Source organism: Leopardus geoffroyi, chromosome D1 (genome assembly GCF_018350155.1).
Source record: "Leopardus geoffroyi isolate Oge1 chromosome D1, O.geoffroyi_Oge1_pat1.0, whole genome shotgun sequence".
Taxonomy (NCBI): domain Eukaryota; kingdom Metazoa; phylum Chordata; class Mammalia; order Carnivora; family Felidae; genus Leopardus; species Leopardus geoffroyi.
The window spans coordinates 7,338,907-7,353,115 of NC_059329.1; the positions used below are offsets into that span (position 1 = coordinate 7,338,907).

Here is a 14,209-nt window from a genome sequence, read left to right on the forward strand (position 1 = left end):
ATCCCTGAGTACAATGCTTAGCCAGTTCCGGACAGTGAATTTCTCATGTTCTTAAATTAGCTTTCCTGAAGATAATCGCTTAGCTTGTACTGGCAGATTGCGTGGCCGCTTTTGAAACCTGTAGCATTCCTACACCTGGAGACTGTGCTCCACATCCAGCCCTGTAGCGAGCACCCACTAGGCTGTAGGTCTCTCTTTTTTTTAATTTTTGTTTAATCTTTATGTCACTTTTGAGAGAGAAACAGACGGAGTGCAAATGGGGGAGAGGCAGAGAGAAAGGGAGACAGAATCTGAAGCAGGTTCCAGACTCCAAGGTGTTAGCCCAGAGCTCGACGTGGGGCGTGAACCTGTGAACCGTGAGACCATGACCTGAGCCGAAGTTGGACACCTAACTGACCGAGCCACCCAGGCGCCCCTAGTCTTCTCTTAAGTGCCTTGTTCGGCAGGCACCACAGAGCCCCCCACCGAGCCAGCTGCTGGTAATGAGTAAGGAGCAGAACAAGACAGAACCTGTTTTTGGTTATTCTTTGTGGGGAAAGAAATCTGGCTTTGGCATGCTGGTTCTACCATAGATTTGTCACCCCCTCGTTGTTCTTTGCCCTGGCTGCTGCTCACTCCGTGCACAAACATACACAAATCAGTTTCAATACCTGGGTGCAGATCACTCACGAATCCAAGGAAGTATCCCTCCTGCATATCCCACAGACACTTCCAACTCAGCCTGACTCCATAATGTCTCTGCTTGGTGTGATCGGTGTCCCTCAAGGGCAGCACAGAGAAACTCGACCACCCTTCACTTGGCTGGTTCCGTTGATTCCTCTGCATGTGACTCTTCTATCCACTGTTTTTCCTTTATCTTCCCGGCTTCTGTCTTCAGTCAGAGTTCAGATTCTCCTTGAGACATTACTCCAGTGACCGCCAGCTGGTGCCACCAGCCTCCCATTTCTGTAGCTGAGCGTTCCACTGTGGCCACAGTTGTCTGCGTAGCGCTGAGCTGAGCTGTTTCTTGCTTCTGTTACCGTGCTTATCATGCAGTGTTCCAGATGTTGTTTATAAGCCTCTTGCCCCTGTTATGTGACAAATTTCTAGACTGTCTGTGCTTACCCATCCTGTGCACTCCCAGAGCTAAATACAGCACCTGCCCTTTAACAGGTTCTCGGTAAGGCTTATGGAATTAATGAACGAATAGCAAGAGACCAAAATGATTTAAGGTATGTTGTGTGCATTGTCCCCTCTGGTAGGAAGGATATAGGGTGTTAAGAAATTTGACACCTGGATGAAACGGCTCTATTGGGGAAAATTGATGGGAAAGGAATTTAGGGTACGACAGCCAGGGAAGATTTTGAAATTAAATGATAATGGTACAAGATTTCTTGGCCTTGAATATTTCCAAAGGACAGAAATATGTAAACTGAAGGTTTACCTATTTCAGTTTGTCAAGAGTGTATATACACTGAGGGTTCACCATTGAATTCACTTTGTGCAATTTTGGATTTTGTTTGTTCTAACCCAAAAGAAGGATTAAGGCAGTTTTATTCCGTGTTTGTGAACATTCAATAGATATATTGCCACGCCTTTGTTCATAAAGTAGTTTGAGTTGTATTCTGTCCCTTGAAGTGAATAGATCCTGACTAATCTATACATTGTAGGGGATTTTAGTTTGCTGGTTTTGAAAACTAGTTAAAACCTCAGAACAGAGTTGATAGAAAACTCAGGTAAACAACACAGGGTAGATTTTGTTCGGTGTTTACTGTATAGTATTACTTTTTAGCAGATATTCACTACCCCCCCCCCCTTCCTTCCTTTGCAAAACATAATTTTCTCCTCCCCTCCTGTTGGGCCTGCCACATGGCTTACTCTAGCCCATGGAATGTGTGGAAGTGACTGTGGGCCACTTATAAGTAGAGCCTTTAGGGTGTATTGATGTTCCGTCAGCCCTCTCCCTTGATACTAGGACCAGAGAGAGGGTACTGCTTCAGTCTGGGTCCAAGTGAGAAGACATGTTAGACCTGTGGCCACCACATCCCCTCTAAATCTTGGGGAGCAAGAAATCCTCTAAGACTTGGGGAGAAAGACTTTTTTCAGAGAAAAAAGATAAGAGAAACTTAATAGCCAATGAGCAAAAGCATTCATCCATTCAATAAATGTTAATAAATTCAGCAACTACCATATGCCAGGCTCTTTGCTTGTGAGAAATACAAAATGTTCCCTCCCCTGCTCCCATATAGTGGGGGGAAGGAGAAGCAGGCTCATAGTTTTCGTGCATTATGAAAGGAGGTGGAAAGTCTGCGTGAGCATTGTTGCTGGCGTGCAGGAAGGGGGGACATAGATAGTGACTTGGCCGAGGACCCAGAGGCTAATTCTTGCTTGATGCTTAACTGAGGCCAAGAGGCTATTACCCACTCGTGTAAAATGATCCCTGAAATTACATGAGCCTTTTAGAGCAGATACACCCAGCAGCCCAATCCTTTGGAAGGCTGCCGTCTTACAAGCTTAACGTGGCATTTTAGATTTGTTGGGAGCTATAAAAAATGGGTAAGTTTAATTAAATGTAATTAATTTTGTTATACAACATTTGAAATACCCTGAACATGAAGAGTCATCTCCATGCGTGTCAGAGTGTGCCAGAGGATGCAGATGTTCCTGAGAGGTGTGGGGGGTGTGGGGGGGAGCAGGGATGGGAGGTGGTGATGTAGGTAGAGGGGAAAGAGCCTGCAACCACTATTTAGAAACCTTGTTTCAGCTCTTTGAAGACTGTTTTATTCATTTAGTTTGAGAGAGTGAGCGAGAGCGATTGGGGGAAGGGCAGAGAAAGACGGAGAAGAGAGGATCCCAGGCCTGCTTGGCCATGCCCAGTATCGGAGCCCGATGCAGAACTCCATCTCACAACCATGAGATCAGGACCTGAGATGAAATCAAGAGTCGAGTCGGATGCTCAACCGCCTGAGCCACCCAGACACCCCTGAGACCATTTTAACCGGAAGTGTGATCACAGTGTGATTTCCTTCCCCAGGCCCTGCTGATCAGACCGTCTGTATACCTGGTACCTGCTGGAATTGGTCAGGAATTGGCAGCTAGCCATGAGCCTGTTAGAGAGGCTGAGACCGGAAGCTCTGTCCGAACAGGGACACGTTGGGCAACGGAAGTTTAGGTAGTCCACAAAATAGGGTTAGGAGACAGACCAGGGAGCACGATGGGCAGAAAGTGAGCTCACGTTGGGAGTTAGGTGGGCACAGCTGTGGGTGAACAAGAACTCTGGAAAAAAGAGTAAGTGGTGAGGGGTCCCCGCTGGTCATGGAACGTGAGGCAAATCCATGGAGAATCCAGGCTGGAACAGTGAAGGCCTGCAGACCCCTCTTGCTGAGGTCTCTGGGGTCCCCACGGCTCTTTAGGGTCTTCATAAGGCTTTACCTTCTCCATGGTCCTGTCAGAGTTCTGCGTCAGTCTGTCTCCTTCACTGCCTCGGGTAGAAGACCCCCTTGCCTCAACCAGTCTGAGTGAGTCTTTGGGGTTTTTGTACCCAGAAGAGCTTCAGTAAGCGCAGAATACTCTAATGCCGTGCTGCCTAGATGTGAGTGTGCAAGGGAAGCACCAGGGGCGTCTTTCCAGAGGGCTAATCCTGGATCAGGCCGTCTGAGGTGGGGTCTGAGAGTCTGCGTTTCTTTCACACTTTCAGGTGATGCTGTGCCACTGGCCCCTGGTCACATTTGAGTAGCGAGGCACTAATGGAATTCAGAGAGTTATTAAAATCATTATTCACAGATAGGGTTCTGTCAGAGTCCCAGCAGGAAACAGATGGCACACACAAATTAGCATTATTCTAAGGGGATTCAATAAAAGGATTATTTACACAGGCCAGGGCAGGGTGTGAGGAAATCATGACGGAGAGTCTACCTGAGGCTGGTCGCTGGAGTGTTCCCACTCCTCCTCCTGAAGGAAGTGGGGGGGGCGGGGGCGGGGCCGGGAAGGAGAGACTGCTGGGCTTTGACCTTTCTGTGCAGCCAGCCGGAGGTGACCACGGGGAACCGGCCCAGAGAATGAATCCCGGGACCTGGCGATTGCCCCTGTGGCCAGAAAGCAAGCTGCCTTGAGAGGTGAGCTGTGCAGTCTCCCGAGACGCGGAGCAAGGTGGAGAAACCTAGGGCGACAGAAGAAACAGGCACAGAGATGTAGGGCGTAAATGGGTGGGAGGAGAGGAGCGGCCCCGGGCCTCTGCCCCTCTGGCCTGCGCTGTGGGCCAGGCACCGCCCCGAGAGCCAGCTGTGCGTCGAGGACGGGCAGCCAGCCAGCCAGCCAGCCTGCACGGCGCCACGGGGGGGTGAGCCGGGGGAAGAGGGTAGCTCGATGGCCAGGGGAGTGACCGTCGCGGGGAGGGCCCGCGGATCTGCTGGCAGAGGTGAAGTCCGAGGAGCAAGGCCCACTTCCCAAAAGTGTTGGGGGCACCCTGGCGGCAGGTGCCGCCTGGACAGCCCCCCACCCCCACCCCCAGAGCATTTCTGACCACCGTCATGTAGTGGCCTTCACACTCAGTGCCTCCTGCTCTCCGAGAACACCGTTCCTCCTGCTTCCCTCTCAGACCTCCAGAGCTTGCCCTTCTTCACTCTTGGCCCGTGATTTTACTGAGAAAATAGAAATAGTCGATTTTAATGTCGGTTAATGTTGATTTTACTGAGAAAATGGAAATAGTCAGGACACCTTCCCTCAACTGCACACCCGCCTGGCCTCCCCTCCGGCCGCTGGGGAGGGATGGGGGGGACTGTCTACGCTCCCGCCCTGGGCCAACCCCCTGCCCGGGCTGGGTGCCCCCTGCCCTGCCCTTCCACAATTGTTCCCTCTCCACGGCATCCTCAGCCTTCCCTCCCTGCTGGGCGGCGGGGTCTCCCACGTACACAGCAGAACTTAAATCGCGACCACAACTGGCACCCCGCCCACCATCCCTTGGCAGCCACAGCTCTGTTGCTCTCTCTCTCTCCCTTTGTGGTATAGATAACTCTGATCCCTGTCTAGACCTCCTTCCTTCCCAGTCTTACATGCAAGTGATATTGAATAAACTGCTCATGTTCAAGTACACGGTTTGATAAACACTGGCATGTGCACACATCCCTACACATGCACGACAGACAATGGACATACACATCCGTAGCCCCTAAAAGTTTCCTCCTGTTGTCCTCTCCCCCCTCCACCCCCCATTTCCCAGACAGCCCCTGAGTCACTATAGATCGGTTTACGTTTGCTAGAATTTTCTGTCAATGGGATCACGCAGCGTGCATTCATTTTTGTCTGGCTTCTGGCACTCAGCATCATCTTGAAATTCATCCAATTTGCGGTGCATATCAAGCGTTTGTTCCTTTTATTGCTAGGTAGTAATCCGTTGTGCGGACCATACCTGTTTATCCCTTCACCATTTACCAACGGGGGCAAGACTTCCATTTTTGGCAATTACAGATAACATTGGTAGAAAGTGTACAAATCTGTGTGAGTGGTCCTATGTTTTCACTTGTCTTGGATAAACACCTGGGAGAGCAAACGGCTGTCTCACGTGGTAGGCATATGTTTAACTTTTCAGGAAACTGCCAGGTGGTCTTTCCAAGGGCCTGGACCATTTCACATTATGCCCAGTAGTGTATGAGAAGTCCCTGCTTCTGCACACCCTCGCCAACACTTGATATTATCAGTCTTTTTAATTTTAACCATTTTGATGAGTGTGTAGTACTATCTCATTGGGACTTTAATTCACATTTCCCTAATGGCCAAACACACTGAGCAACTTTTCATGTCCTTATTTGCCATCCGTATGTCTTCTTTGTGAAATGGGTGTTCAAATATTTTGCCCCTTTTGAAGAATTTGCTTGCTTGTTTTCTTACTGAAATTTATAAATTTATCTGATACTCTGCTGGACATAAGTCCTTTATCAGATACATGATTTGCAAATATTTGCTCCTGTTCTGTGGATTGTCTTCTCATTCATTCTCTTTCATTTTCTGATTGTCTTTTGAGGAGTAGACCTTTAATTTTAATGATGTTTATTCTTTCTTTTATCGATCCTGTGATTGGTGTCATATCTAAGAACTCTTGGCTTATCCCAAGGTCACAAAGATTTTCTCCTATATTTTCCTCTAAAAGATTTATAGTTTTAGGCTTTCCATTCAGATTCATGCTGCATTTTGAATTAATCTTTGTATGTGGTGCAAGATGTAGTTTGAACTTCAATTTTTTTGCATTCGGATATGCAGTTGATCCCACAGCATTTGTCAAAAAGTCCGGGGTTTTTTATTTTTCCCCACCACTGAATTGCCTGCGCATTTTGTCATGCCAGAAAGTAAGAAAATGCTCAAAAAGAAAAAACTTACAACGTGGTGGTATGCCAAAGGGGTATGGGAGCCTACTGAAAGCGTTCTCAATGGCCAGAGCTGAGAAAGTTCGAGCAACAAAATTAATAAAGTAGGATTGAATTGTAACCCCATATATATAAGGGTCCCTGAGTCCGTGCTGATATAACTCAAGGACTGAAAAAATAAATGTGGGACAAGGGACAAATCTCCCATGCAAAAGAATCCCAAATAACTTACGCAGATACTCTGCCCTCCAGGAAGTGGGCTGTGTGTGGTGATTCCTCCAAAGATGACAGTGAGAAAAAGGAGTAGCTTCACAGCAGAAAACCTGACAAACCCCCTCAGCCAGTGATCAAGGCAATAGCGCGTACTCTGTCGTATCATGGGATAAGAAGGGTGTGCTCCATCTGTGGTCTTCCTCTCTGAAATGCAGAACCTCATTCTAATCATGAGAAGAGACATCAGACAAATCCAAGTTGAGAAACATTCTACGACACAGCTGACCAGTACTTCTCAAAACTCACAAGGTCGTCAAATGAGGGAAGTCTGAGACTCACTCACGGCCAAAAGGAGCGTATGGACACATGCTACCAAAACAGGATGTGGTGTCATCCATGGGACCCTGAACAGAAATACGACATTAGATGGAGACTAAGGAGATCTGAATAAGGCATGGAGTTGAGTTAATAGTAATTTGTCAGTATTGGTTCTTTATTGTGAGAAATGTACAATGTTAAAAATGGGGGAATATGGAAACTCTATACTGGCTTTCTACAAACTCTACAAGTCTTTCTAATGCTGAAGAAGTTTTAAATGAGAAGTTTATTTTAACAATGACACCCAGCAGATGCCGCCTGTTTTATTTAATCCAATCTCTAATGATTGGACATTTAAGTAGTTTCTAAATTTTTGCTCTTTATAACACATTGATGAGAAGCTTCCTTATGATTAAATCCCTGCACACATCTGTTAATGTTTCCTTCAGAAGAAGTTTGTAGAAGCGAGGTTGTAGGCTAACAGGTGTGCATGTTGTAATAGTATTAAGGATTTTGATGCAATATACCTAATGAGGCACTTTCAACGGAAGAATGTTAACTCCAAATAATGAGGGATGACCTGTTTGGGAAAGAGCTGTGATATTGGGCCTGTCCAAGCCAGTCACATCAAATGCACACAGTAGTTCTGTCAACTCCCCGAGAAAGTCACTTGCCAGGGTCTGAACTCAAGAGGCCTGTGTTCAGAGGTGTGCCCTGCCTTGGGTGTCTGTGCGTGCGACAGATTAATGAGCCTGTTAAGGCACAGGTCTCTGTCAGAAGATTTCACTTCCTCATGCTGAGTTGGGCCAACTCAGTGGAAAAAAAAAAAAAAAAAGAAAAGAAAAAGAAAAAGAAAGCAGGAAAAATAAAGGTGCAGCTCTCCAGATATCCAGAGGATGTGACAAAGCCTTCCTGAATTTTATCAGTCAATGAAACAAAGACCAATGCTATAGATCACTGGTTCTCAAAGTGTGGTGCCTAGAACCAGCTCCATCAACATCACCTGGAAGCGTGTTAGAAATGCAAATTCTTTTTTGTCTTTACTATCTAAATGTTTATTTTAAATTCCCTTAAGGCGAAAAATAAGAGGAGAGTCATATATGCACAACGGGGAAAGGCAAAAGAGGAAACATTCAAAATGAAAAAGCCAAGATTTATGCCCCAGGAATTCCATGGCTAGCTGAAAATGCCAGAGAAAAGGGGGAATGTCTAATGTGTTTGGACCCATGCTGGAGCTTTCCACATAATCACATTTTCTTTCTTCAATTAGACTGATGACAATGTTATAAGAGTCTTATAGTACCTTCCCTCTTAAACAGAATAAAATAAAAAGAACTTCACCTTTATTGCTGATTCGGGTCACAATGGCATCCTTCTCCAGTGTTATCAGTGAATTTTCGGGCTACTTGAGGCTACGTGATTCTGTACCTCTGTTCGGCCCCCACCGCTCTGTACCTCTCAGACCTCAAGGTTTCTGACTCCATTGTGTGGGGGGTTTGGAGAGAAATGCAAATTCTTAAGGTCTGAACCTAGATCTACTGAATCTGAAACTCTGGGGCTGGGACCCAGAAATATGGGTGGTTGTTTTTTTTTCAAGAAGTATATGCTATTAAACATTTAAATAGCCTTATAAAATATAATTCACATGCCATACACTTCACCCACTTAAAGTACAAAATTTGGGGCACCAGGGTGGCTCGGTCAGTTGAGCGTCTGACTCTTGATTGCAGCTCAGGTCATGATCTCATGGTTTGTGGGATTGAGCCCCCACCTCAGGCTCTGCGCTGACAGTTACGGAGCCTGCTTGGGATTCTCTCTCTCCCTCTTGCTCTCTGCCGCTCCCCCACTCACGGTCTACATAAATAAATAAATAAATAAATAAATAAATAAATAAATAAATAAATAAATAAAAACAGAGTACAAAATTCTGTGGTTTTTAATTATTCACGTATTTTTATTATTCTCTCTCTCAAAAATAAAATCCCTTGTAGAACCAAGGCAGCGGGATCTGTGGGTGCGAGGCCATGATGTCTCTGTCGCTGTGGATGGAAGGAAAGGAAGCCATGGCCACACTGGACTTGCTCACTTTTTGACCACGAGGCCAGCCCCCGCTAATTTACCAGTGTATCACTGTGTCCTGAAAGTCATCGGGGCTCTTATGTAGTGAAGCTTCTCTTCAGAAGGAATGCTTTACTGGCCCCTTGAGTTCCTGAGGTTCATAAAGTGTCTCTCTCTGCTTACCTCTGCACACTGTCAATGTCCTCAGGTACAGCCAGGTGTCTCCGTTTGTGACAGAGGGGGCCACTGAGGCATCGTGAGAATTAAGGCCCTGCCCGAAGTCACCGAGTGGGATGTAATAAAGAGGGGGTCAGCTCAGTTTCCGTCCCCCCGACTTCCCTCCCACGGTGCCTCTCAGTCCTCGCTACACATCACCATCCCCGGAGGGGCTTTTTGAAAATACCGATATTCAGGCTGCATACCCAGAGACCTGATTTAATTGGACTGAGGTGAGACCCAAGCGTTGGTATTTTTTAAGCCCTCCTGGGAGATTTTTTTCTCCCTAGTGATTTTCTTCTTTTATCTTTTCTGTTTTTTTTTTTAACTCTTCCTTTTGAAATAATTTGAGACTTACACAATAGATGCCGAACAGCAAATGAAGTCCTGTATATCCGTCCTCCCAGCTTTCCTAAACGTTACCATCTCACATAACCACCACATAGCCATCAGAGTCCAATAGTAACATTGATACAGTGCCTTTCGCTCACCTACATACCTCACTCCCATGTCATCAAATGCAATTCTGGATCATTGTAGTTGTCCCATCTCCTCAGGGCCCTGTAAGCCTTTCGAGTGATTTTTTTTTTTTTAATTCATTCATTTTGGAGAGAGACAGAGCCCACAGCAGGGGAAGGGGAGAGGGAGAGGGAGACACAGAATCCGAAGGAGAATCCAGGCTCTGAGCTGTCAGCCTAGAACCTGAGGCGGGGCTTGAACTCACGAGCCATGAGATCATGACCTGAGCTGAAGTTGGGCGCTCGACCGACTGAGCCACCCAGGCACCCCTTCCCAGGTGATTTTTACAGTACATCCAGGGTGAGAACTGTTGGGGTAGACAGTGGAGCCCACGGTCCGCGTTAATTGGCTCTCCGATGCACTTCCCCACCCCTTCTCTGACATGTGGGAGCCATATCTGAAAATCCAGGGTAATGCTAGGCTGGGGTTAGGCTGCTGGGCTGAATCACTGGAAGATTCCTGGCTACGTTTTATATGAAGCATCGGTTGTATATGCCGGGAGGAGAAATGAGGCTAGCTATATTCATAGCAAGGTTACCGGCCCCCCAGTGACCATGGAAAATGGTGCAGCGGGGAAGAGGTAAAGGGCTTTCACATATTAACTTGCAATTCAGAGGTGTAGGTCTCTGCTGAACAGAATGACTTTCTTCGGATGCAAATGTCTCGGATGCAATTTAGATTTTAATTAGAGATGTGCCGCACCTTAACGTAGAGGTATTTATAGAGGGAGGCCAAAGACGCGCAAACGAAAACCTTGCAGTTCTTCCAGATGGTTTATTAAATTAAAGAGCGTCTCCCAACCTCTAGTCTTGACCCTGCCGTGGCAAAGATGAGTCATTGAAACATCAGCCTGTCAGTTATTCTGAGTGATTGGCTGGGTACTCCAGCTGCCAGCATCTCCTGACAACCCACCAAGCTGGAGAACTCGTGAGGGTTCTTATTTTTATTTTCTCCTTCAGTCCAACTGCCTTTATCCAATTAGAATTTTCATCCTCATCTATTTATTATCTCCTGCTCTGAGTAAAAACAAACCTGTGCGGCTCTGCTGTGTGCAAATTAGCCTGGCTCGGGAGGCCCCAAGGCTTCACAGAAGCCCGTCCACGAGTAAGTAAAAATGTTATTAAATTTGAAACTGCATCCCCATCACCGGATTTGGATTCCTCTAGGCCACAGATGTTCACTGTCAGCGAATATTTCCTCTGTGAGGCACCTGCTTGGATGCACTTGAACCTAATAGCGTTATATGTATGCTTGTGTCCGAAATCCTATGCACAGATACATCGATTGCCTTCAGCCTCTCGGAGAAAGCAGTTGCTTATGCGGCTGCTGGGGCTCCTGGCCCTGTGGGTCCCGGCGCAGCCGACTCTCGTGGCCCTGGCCGTACAATCCGCGGCTCCCTCTGCCGAGAACGCCCCTTCCCCCCTGTGCCTTCTGACTTCTTCTCCTGACTCATTGGTGCCACCGCCTCTCAGAAGCTTTCCTTCATTTCCACCGCCCCCCCCCCGACCCCCGTCCGAAGTCTTGCGCATGTGTTTGCACAACATCTAGTGTTTCTACGTGCTGTAGTGTAATTGTTGATGTGTCTGATGTCCCCGTATTCTGGCACCGAGCCAGCACCCGATCCGTAGTGGGTGCCTGAGACGGGCTTGTCTGAATGGGTGGGTGCTGAAAGGTGCTGCTCATCCAGTCGAACTTCGTGCCGCGCGCTGGGCTAAGCCGTCAGCATCCGCTGTCTCCTTTCATCCAGGGAACAGTTCCGAGAGGAGGGGATTATGTTTTCCGTTCCACAGACGGGGACGCTGGCTGAGACGCCAGGCGCCTTCCTGCCAGGGCCTCAGTGGCGGGGAGGCAGTGCGCCCGGCCCCGGGAAGAGGGTGTGCTCTCCTCGCCAGGGGGTATGGACTATTCCCAGTTCGCGCTGTTGCTTGGGACGATGGCCTGGGACGTCCACAGGCAGCAGACGGCCACCTGGGCCCGTGCCTGGAACCCGGAGCTGCCTGCAGCTCGGCCTCGCTCGCTCAGCACACAGCAGACAGTCCGACTGCTGGAGAAGCACCGTGAGCCACACTTTGTGACTGACCTCTTGGGCTTTGCAGGCAGTCAGTTCAGTCTCTCAGAGGTCCTGGTAAGGGCCGAGCCGGCCAGCCGAGCCCTGACCTTCCACAGGGGGGAGGAGAGTTTCCTCCCCTGCCACGAAGGCCCCACCTCGACGAGGGAGAGGAGGACTGGTTTTCGGGCGTGAGCACTCCCGTGGGGACAGAAGCCCCAGCCTCGGCCGCCTGCACACAAGTTTTGCCCCCGGGCTCTTCAGCAGAGTCCTCCTCTGAGCCGTCCCCCTCTCGGACACATCTCCGGAGGTTCTGGAAGACAGCCGCAGGGGGACAGGAGAGACCCCTTTGTGTCTGGAGCCTCCCGGGGGGGGCGGGGGGAGCCTGCTCTTGCTTCCTGGCTTTTCAGATAAGTAGGTAATTCACCGTGGAAACGGCACGGATACTTTTAGGGTTTCAAAGACCCCAGATGGGAAGCTCTTCTGGAGAAGGCTCTCCTCGCCTTGAAATCCTGCTGTGTCCTGACCTCTTCTCTCTGTGCCTCCTACACCTGACAAGCAGAACGTGTGTGGGGTGGTTCAGGTCTCAGCACGGGCTGTCTGGATTATTCCAATTTCCTTTTCTTTGCTCTCTGTTAGAGTATCAGTCCGTATATGGAGGTGTCTCTGGCCTCAAGAGCATGATCCTGGCAGAACCTTCTAAGTAGAGACAGCTGTCCTTCCTCCCGCCTGTGTGGAAGGCTGGGCCTCGTAGGGACCTCTGCTCCTTCATGCGTCATGACTGCCGCTGACCAGAACAGGGCCGAGGCCCAGCCTGAGGCCAGCAAACTCTGACTTGGCTGATAGAAGAGAGAAAATAAATGAGCTGGGTCAACAAGTTCCTCGAAAGGGAGTTTAAATCAGGAGCCACTGAACCGTGGCCTTGGGGCTTGTGGTGGTCAAAGCCGGAGTCGGTGGTGTGGGGCCCCGAACAGGTGCCGCGGACCTTGTCTGATCCGGGACCCGGAGGAGCCACGGGCAGGCACAGCTCGACCGGTAGAGACAAGTAACAGCTTGGGTGCCTTTTCCCTACAGTTTGCATCTCGTGCACAGTCCCACACTAGAAGAACCACGTTTCCCCTTTTGTTTTCTTCTGATCTAAAAATGCTCAAATCACTGCCCTCAGCACAGCCTCCGTGTTCCTCTGAGGCCCACGACAGTCGGTGGGGCTTATCTGCAAGCCCGTCTCTTTTCAATAGGCTGTGCCCCCAGCCGAATAGAGTAAACACTTTGCCACATTATCCGGGCAAGTCTGAAGATCTTCTGGAACCGACTGCCTCGCTGGAGAGTCACCACAAAGCTTGCTTTTGTGGGACGCCCAAGGGCACACGAGTCAGAGACCGGTCTGGGCACCTTCTGTTGGCAAGCAAGGAAGGGAGGCCGGGAAGGCCAGGTGAGCTCTCCCAGGGTCCCGCGGCCCCTGCTCCGAGCACCGCCCAACAGCAGCCACCACAGGCCTTAAGGTCACCTTCTAGGGAGGCGAAGGAGCTTGGAGGAAATATTGGGAAACCATGGTCCACTGTAAGAGAGGATTAGGAAAAGAAGCATCAGCTTCAAGAGCAAAACGCAATACTGGAAACCGCGGTCGCGGGGCTTCGACATGATTGCAGCTCAGACTGTTTCCAGAACAAACGCAAACACAGAAAATCATCCTTATTGTTTCTCAAATGAGGAGACCCGTGGGCGTTTATAGGGTGCTGGACAGAGTTGGTTTTTTCCAACTTTGTGACTAATTGAGCAACTTGGGAAAAAAGAAAAGCCAACAAATGGGACCAACAAGGGGAGCCCCGTGTTTATGGAGACAGACACCTTCTTCCCACAGCTTTATTCGAGGCAAATGCACACAGACACTACTCGGGGAAGCTGCTGAAGCAGCTTCAGTCCTCACTCCTGCCCCACCATTAACTCTTTGCAGAGATCTGAGAAGAGACCACCCCCCCCCCCCCCCCGCCACCCCAGCCCCGGCCAAGGAGTTTTTATTTCGGTTGGATTTTCTTTTCTGTGTTGGAGAAGGTCAATGACTTCTCAAAAAAAACAGACATTAGCCCTGCTCAGAGACTCTCAAGAAGCAGCCTTTAAAAAGATAACAGAAATTACGGTTTTTCTCTGCCTTACTAATCTTTATTCTGTATCGGGGACAGCCGGCTGCGTCTGTGGATTGCTGCCCGGGCACCGAGAGTAGGGAAGCCGCTGAGCACCTGTCTGAGAAGGTGTGATGACCTCAAGTACCCCAGGGGCATCTGGGCTCAGTCTTCATGTCATAGACACAGTGCAGCATACGATAGCAATAATTAGAAAACCACCCTGCCTTAAATTCTTTTTGACTGTTTCTCAAGGACAACTTGGCAATATCCATCGAAAGCTGTGAACCATGTTTCTTATTCCCAGAAATTCCATTTTCATCAATGTATGCCAAGGAAATAATAAAGGATATGGAAGGGTCTTCATTTCGGCCTTGTTT

General features: G+C 48.7%; 1 protein-coding gene across 1 annotated transcript in view; it reads left to right on the top strand.

The window, feature by feature from the left end:
* Positions 1-14,209, top strand: part of DDX10 (DEAD-box helicase 10) — a 629,111-nt gene that overhangs the window by 281,895 nt on the left and 333,007 nt on the right. The window lies entirely within an intron of this gene.